Source organism: Bos indicus, chromosome 4 (assembly GCF_029378745.1).
Source record: "Bos indicus isolate NIAB-ARS_2022 breed Sahiwal x Tharparkar chromosome 4, NIAB-ARS_B.indTharparkar_mat_pri_1.0, whole genome shotgun sequence".
Lineage (NCBI taxonomy): Eukaryota > Metazoa > Chordata > Mammalia > Artiodactyla > Bovidae > Bos > Bos indicus.
This window is the reverse complement of record NC_091763.1, coordinates 60,870,682-60,878,871: the sequence shown is the minus strand read 5'-3', so window position 1 is coordinate 60,878,871 and position 8,190 is coordinate 60,870,682. Positions and strand designations below refer to the sequence as shown.

The following is an 8,190-nucleotide window of genomic DNA, read 5'->3' as shown; positions in this document are numbered from 1 at the left end:
TGATCACCTCAGAGAGATTATTCAATCTCATGGAGACTGAGATTTTACTCACTGACTGGTTTAAAGTGTAACCTCTGTGCACATTATCCACAGGATGAAAGGGAGATTCTATTATTAGGAGAAAATAAGGAAGCAATATCTTAGTCACATAAGCTGGCATTGTGTACAATTTTTGACCCCAGTTAACCTGGCAATGATACCAAGAATGGAGGAGCTTGTGGTGGGGTGACCCAGCCCTTGCCCTGGAATAAGTTCCATTAGTTCAGGCTTATGAGTGACCAAAGGCTGAAGGACGAAAGGCCATAACTGGAGAGCCAGGGACCACTGAGCCAAAAGGTGGCTAACTCAGCTCAGGGAGCAGGCGGGCTCCACCACGGAGGGGCGTCTGATTACTGGAGACAGGGAATGTGCTCACCTCTTACAGGAGTGAGGCTCGCGAGGCCATGACACTGAACTGCAGAAGCCTGGCACCTTCCTCAGGCATTTCTAGTTGTAAGTTACAGGAATCTGTGGGAACCAGTTTGAGCAAAGTCTACATTTCAATGGCTGGGTAATACAGAAACTCATGGATACCAAGAGCAGAGACGCTGCAGGACTTTAGGAAGGCACAGGACCTGGGAACTATAAGCAATCCAGAATGGACGTCCTCCCTGTTTTTCTCTGAGCCTCCGCTTCACTCTTCCTTTTGGCTTGGGCTATCTTCCCCTACCCATGTTCAGCCAGGACGGCCACCAGGAGCACATGCGTTTACATGTTGCAGGGTCAAGTTTCTCTCCGTCTCAGTTGAAATTGTGACTCATTTGCCACCACATCAACTCTGGCTGGGAGGATGGGTGATTAAGTGCAAAACCGCTCCCAAAGCAGTGCAGCTTGCAGGAGGGGACTGGCAGTGGGCAGAAGAGAGCCTGTTACCCGTGGACTCAGGAAAGCAGAGTCAGCACCCTCCCAGCCATAAGTCAGGAAACACAGCTGTAGGCAACAGACATTTTCTCTCACTTTTTATATTTTTGTCACCTTAAAAAAAAAAGTGGAACTGTCTATGAGAAAAACAAAATTAATTGTGGGGAAACAAACCAAATCAGAAAATTAGATTAACATTGGAATTTCACAACAGGTTGGTGTACTTATTTTCTTACGACTCCTTAATGAGTTTCAGGGAAAAAAATCATGGTATAATTTTAATGTGATTTTGATTGCTTTATTCTCAGGTCAACCTGAGAGTTTTTTATGATGCTAAATTATTCTTTTTTTATAAGAAACTTTCATAGATAAAAGTATAAGTACTGGGGTGTCTGGGAGTTTAGAGAAAGAGGATGGAGAAAATAAGTGTGAGGAGACAGTGAGAGGTGCCAGAAAGAGGGGCTTTCTCTCTACTCCATCATAGCCAGAGCTGGAAGTACTCCTGTGTTTGGTTTTTTAATTTATTCAATATTAGAGATCCATTCAAAATTCAAGATGAAAAATGTAAAATATTTTCTGTTTTTCTATGGATGTTTTAATTTTTCTGCCTTAACATTTTGAAGTATGCACACAGCAAAATGTGCAGATTAAACATGCAGTTCAGTTAGTTTTGACACATATATATGTGTATCATTTTATTTTTAAATGTATTTTCTTCGTATGACCTGACTTAATCAACCTTCAAATAGCTTTAGCATAATAGTCAAGATTCATAAATCAAATGAATTTTTGTAATTTTGAATTTCATGAAGCTTATTGAAGCAACTATGTGAATTACCATTTTAATGCCAGGCTCCCCACACCAAGCTCACAACCACGCTTGGCTCATAGAACGTGAATCAATTTCTTCTAGTTTGAAGTAAATTGTTTGCTTTATTCGTAAAATTAAGTTGCTCAAGTCTTTGCCTCTGGTAATAAATAACTCTTAGTTTGGCAATTTTGTTTGAGTTATTTTTAACCACTCTTTATTATAAAGGTAAATCATTTTTATTGTTCAAAGGTGAAAAAAATGTAGAAAGGCTTCCCCCCACATTTCCTCGCTAGTAAGTCTATTCTAGATATAACCAATAGCTATAGCTTGGGATACATGCTCCCTGGCATTTTATGCATATTAATTTTTAAAGTAAAAAAATACTGTCATACATTTTTATAAACTGTTTTATATTTACCTTTACATTTACCAATAAACATTTGTCTCATGTCAACAATTATACTTCCATACTTCCATTTTAAATAAATGCATACTAGAGCATGGAATTTGCTTAAAAAATAACCTATTGTTGAAACCTTGGAGTATTTCCATATATTTGCCATTAAAACCCACATGATGTTATACATCCCCAAAGTAAAAACATTTTCCAGTCCACTAATTATTTCCTTAGGATAAAATTAATTATACCACTGCAATTGCTTAGTCAATGTTATACACTTTTTTTTTAAAAGGCTGTTTTTCATATAGCAAGGTTTCCCATGAGAAATTCTTCGCCAATTTGGGCTTCATCAGATGCATAGAAAAGTTTATATTCTCCCCTTACTTCACTAACAAAGGAAGAAAATACGTCATTTCTTTAATTTGTATTTCTTTTGTTACTATTTAGGTTGGGCCTTTCCCCCTTATGTTTATTCTCTCTACATATATATTTTCTCATTTTATTTTTAGAAATGTAAACAAGTCTTAATTAGTATTTATTTTTGGCTGTGCTGGGTCTTCATTGCTGTGCACAGGCCTTCTCTAGGTGTGGTGAGCGGGGACTATTCTCTAGTTGTGGTACACGGGCTTCTCGCTGCCATGGCCTCCCTTGTTTTGGAGCATGGACTTCAGTAGTTGCAGCTCTCAGGCTCTGGAGCACGGGGTAGTTGTGGAATGCAGGTTTAGTTGCCCCGCAGCATGAGGGATCTTCTGGGACCAGGGATCGAAACCATGACCCCTGCATTTTCAAGCGGATTGTTAACCACTGGACCACCAGGAAAGTCCCTATATTTTTATTTTTAAAAATGCTCATTTATGTCTTCTTTGTCTTTTTGGATGGCTCATGTTTTTCTTATTGTTGCTGTTTAGTTGCCACATTGTGTGTTTTGTGCTCCCATGGATCGCAAAGTAGCCCACCGGGCATCTTTATTCATGGGATTTCCCAGGCAGGAATACTGGAGTGGGTTGCCATTTCCTTCTCCAGAGGATCTTCTCAATCTTCTCCAGGGATTGAACCCATGTCTCCTGCATTGGCAGGCAATTCTTTATCATTGAGCCATCAAGGAAGCCACTGATCTGTAACAGCTGTTTGTATATAATATATGGAAACTGTTGCACTTTCATATATGTTGCAGACACTGTTCCCTGCTTGTCATTTGCCTTCTGGTTATGTTTCCTGTTGCAGTTCTGGTGAAGAATTACAGGTCAACCCTGCAGAGTCCTAAGCATGGAGTGCAGCAGCTCACCTAAGGGCTGGCCGCTCACGCAAAGGATCTTGGAGGTTCTACTGAAGAGGGAGGGATTTAAACATATCTAGGGAGTGAATTTTGCTGACTAGATGAGAGATGTGAGAGTGAGGGACTTCTGGCCCAAATAATGAGGCAGAGAGCAATGCCTTGAACTAGATGAGGGCCATCAGGTGGAAGCACGCATGGGAGGAAGATGATGAAGATTATTACATGGAGTTATCATCTTTGGATTGTCTGCAACACCCAGGTATAATGGACCTTCAGAGACACACAGACGAGTTCAGTCTCTGGCACATAGTGGATTGCTCAGTGGGTCAGATTTACCTGAAATGAATTCATTGTCAGCCTGCATATAGTAGGATGTTCTCCTTGGTGCCTTTTGATCTCTCAGTTCTTGGTGCCAGCCCCTCCCAACTAGTTTCAATAATCTCAGTTCTGCTTCTTCGGAACCCACAGATCCCAAAGAGAATAAAGGTCACACACAGGTGACAATCCCTTTACATCTGACCGAGGGCCAGGACCGTCCTAGGGGCTTTGTTTCTTTTCTTTTTCTACTCTGGGGTTTGTATGGCTTTCCCAACTAAGGTAAATATTTGCATGGATATGCATGGATTTCCTGGTAGAATTCAAAAAGTGGCTTTCACCCCTTTCTAATCTTCAGCAACTGCTTTGGCTCAGGTGGAGCAACTCATTTGAACTGTCTTTCAGCCTCAGAGGAGTTAGATGGTCCCTAGAGAAGGTAGTGCTCTGATTAGTAATGGCGTGAAATGCCTCTACCACCCAGCAAGTGCAGGGAGCTGCAGAGCATCCCGTGGGTGCTCATGGGTGAGAGAAGCAGTGTACTAGCTCTGGGGGAACAAAGGTAGGGGGTTGTTAGGTGAGTAGATGGAGGGGAGAGTATTAGAGGGAGGGATCTAAACAGAAAAGCTTGCAGGACATTCAAAACAAAAGTCACTTAATTTTGTAGTTTTCAAAATTCATTGCAATTATAAAGCTCACATTTGGACAAATTCTACAAGTCATTAATCATCTATTACTAGCTGTATGGTATTTGTGATCACATTAGAGGTCCATGAGCAATTGAAACTTCCCCTTTGTGCGTAGAATGGCCCGACTATAAATCTCAGAAGAGTTGGTCCATCTAGAAAAATGGTATAGATGATCATATTTGGAAGCAGAAAGAGATACAGACAGAGAAAAAGCACATGGATACCACAGAGAAAAGAGGGGGGGAAATTGGGAGATTGGGATTGACATATATATGCTATTGACTACTATGTGTAAAATAGATAACTAATAGGAATCTACTGTACAGCACAGGGTGACCTGGGCCGCCACTTTCCCCTCCTCCTCCTCCTCCTCCTCCTCTTCCTCCTCCTCCTCCTCCTCCTCCTCCCACAGCAGCTTCCTGGTCTCCACGTAGTCCGGGCAAGATCCTCCGGGCAGCCTGTTCACCTCCCACCTCCGCAAGTATTCATGACCCCATGCGGGCTACAGCCCCGGGTCTGGACACGGCCAAAGTCGGGGTGCCTGGAGCCCCGTTGGCTGTTGAGGTGGCAAGGACAATCACCAGTGATGGGCTTTGCATATAAAAAGCCAAGGGGTGGGTTGACCGCGTTCAGATCTGGGAGCTTAGGGATGTCGTCAGGCTCAGTGCACCCTTCTACCTCTGGTTCTGCTTCCCTGGGGTGGCCTCCTCCTCAGGGGACCCCAGCACCATTAGGCTCCCTCTCTCCTTCCTCCAGCTCAGCTGCAGAAGAGAATTGCCTCCTAAGTTCCATGCAAAGACCTTCCCTGGTAGCTCAGACGGTAAAGAATCTGCTTTGCAATGTGGGAGACCTGGGTTTGATCCCTGGGTCAGAAAGATCCTCTGGAGAAGGGAATGGCAACCCACTCCAGTATTCTTGCCTGGGAAATCCCAAAGGAGCCTGGCAGGCTGCAGTCCATGGGCCCACAAAGAGTCGACATGACTAAGGGACTAACACACATTCAAATATCATGTTCTCCTTCATCCACTCACAAAAGTATGCAAATTATGGGCAAGCAAGCTTCCTCTTAGGTGCTAGAGATGGTTTGGAGGTGGGAGGAAGCAACATGATCTACCCCATATGTAAACTTTTCATCCCTTTGATATTTCATGCTATTGCCTCTTTTTCATTCACACTTAAAATATTATTGAGTACCTACTTCTGCCACGCCATGCCAGTCATGGACATCTCAGAGATGAATAAAGCACAGTTTGTCTCAGAGAAGCCAATGGGCAGTAGGAGACCAGAGGCACATCAGAGTTTAGAATCCAGCGCCACTGTTGCTGTACAGATGCATGAACAAAGTTCTATGGGATCACCAAAAAGAATGAAAGTAACTCAGTGTGGTGGGGCTTCACAGAGGTCTATGCAATGCAGACTTGTGCAGGTAAAAAGGATTTCAGCGAGAGAAAAGTGTGGAGAGAGAAGCTGTGAAGGAGGAGTGAGCTTTATATGCAGATGTATGGAGGGTTCTTGAAGACAGTGGCTGGAGCAAGAGAGGGAAGAAGTGAGTGGAAATGTAGGAAGGCTGCGGCGTGGGAAGAATTTAGGACTAAGAGTGTGCATTTTCGGCTGAAAGAAAGATAACCCCTTGGGTTATCTTAGGGTATATGTTGAGGTGGTTCTGAAAGACCTTGCAGAAGTGGTTATGGCATAGAGGTTACGTCCCATCCTTTAAACAGACTGACAGTAGAAACTGAAAGGTTTTTTCTATTAGCTTTTAATTCTATTTCATTATCAACATCAAGTATTTATGCAGCTTCTGTAGGGAAGTGAGTCCCACAGTCAGTGAGGGGTAGGAGATACAGAGGTTAATCAAAAGATACAGTCCTTGGGTCTTTATGTTTGCAATTTAAAATAGAAATGCATGAGAAGAATTAATAGTAGGACAGATATATAACATTTTTGTTAATCAAATGTTAGCTATAAGGTTTAGCTAGGTTCTTTTATTTTGTTTGCTCCTTAGCACAGTGGCTTTCAAAGATTTTTAACCATGACCCAAAGAAATTCATTTTATACTGTGACCCAGAACCCATAAGAAAATTTCATCAAGTACTATTGAGATGCACTCTAATGTTTTATATCCTCTTGTATTTTATTATTTAAAAAAAATGCTGATCACTGACCCTCTAAATTGATTTCATGACCCACTGCTGAGTTATAACTTGCAGCTTGAAAATTCCTGTCTTCTCATGTCTTCGAAGGGGTGATGAGTACGTAGGGAAGAGGAATGATACCACAGATAGGGGAGAGAAAACGTGAGCAGGTCTGTCATCAGTAAAGAGGTGACAGAAGCAATCACCACTCTAACTTTCTGTGCCTTAAGAGGGGAGTGAATGACCGAGGGGGCTTCACTAGGAAGAGGGCTTTATTTCTCCAAATTAGAAGACAATCTTTTGATATCTGGTAAAGGTATAGAGTAGTGTGGATAAAACTATGTGGTGCGGAGCATTCTGAGATAATCATGGACATTCTTTAAAAAATCTGATGAGTGATGAAATAAGTTTGAGGAATGTTAAAATTTATATACCCAATTTGGATAGCTTATTTATCCACTTTTATCCAATGGATATTTATCCATTAAATATCCTTCCATATTTATAAACATATTTCAAGAGCTGAAAATACTTCTGGTAACGAAATAAATTTTATCCTTTTTTAAAAATCTAAGATTTGCTCTTCCTAGGCCTACTGGTGTCAGTGGCAGCAACAAGTGTTGGCCACATCTGCCAGGTGCAGGCCATGTTCATTTCCAGCGTGAAGATCATGAAGCCCAACATAGAGAAGTTGGAGGAGTCTGAATTGGGCATCTCCCAGGCCCTCTTGGAACTGGAGATGAACTCGGACCTCAAGGCCCAGCTGCGGGAGCCGAACATAACAGATGCCGAGGAAACTGAAGTTGGTGGTGGCTGGAAAGCTATCATCATCTTTGTTCCCGTTCGGCAGTTGAAATCTTTCCTAAAAATCCAGGGGCAGCTGCTGCACAAGTTGGAGAAGTTCAGAGGGAAACACATCATCTTCATCGCTCAGAGGAGAATTCTGCCTAATCCAACTCAAAAAAGTTGTACGAAAAATAAGCAAAAGCATCCCAGGAGCCTCACTCTGACTGCCATGCATGACACCATCCTGGAGAACTTGGTTTTCCCAAGTGAGATTGTGGGTAAGAGAATCCCCATGAAGCTGGACGGCAGCTGACTCATAATGGTCCATTTGGATAAAGCACAGCAGAACAACGTGGAACACAAGGCTGAAACATTTTCTCGTCTCTACAAGAAGCTCATGGGCAAGGATGTTAATTTTGAATTCCCAGAGTTTCAGTTGCAAACAAAAATGATTAAATAAAATATTATTCACAATAAAAAGCCCAAGATTTAATTGATTAAAGAACCGTTTGTGTTCTGTCACATTATCATCTTGCAAACCATTTGGGAAATGCAGATATAAACGGGCATCATTGCAGAAGACAAAGCTGAGAGTGCAGAGTCAAATGGGAGACTGTTTGTATCCATGGTGGTCTTTTTACTAATAAAGGGTCTAAGCCAGGAAAATGTCTTCTGTAAAGAGCCAGGTAGTCAAGACTGTAGGCTTTGGGAATTCCTTGGCAGTCCAGTGGTAAGGATTTGGTGCTCTCACTGCCATAGGCCCTGATTCAGTCTCGGATCAGGGAACTAAGATCCCACAAGAAAGTAAGTAAATAAGAATACTGTAGGCTTTATTTTTGTTGCAATTACTCAGCTCTGCCATTCTACTGTGCAAGCAGCCA

At 42.2% G+C, this 8,190-nt stretch overlaps 1 pseudogene; it reads left to right on the top strand.

Annotated features, from left to right (window-relative positions):
• The first annotated feature begins 7,169 nt into the window (after nucleotides 1-7,169).
• Nucleotides 7,170-7,769, top strand: LOC109558097 (small ribosomal subunit protein eS7-like; annotated as a pseudogene).
• Nucleotides 7,770-8,190: the final 421 nt, after the last annotated feature.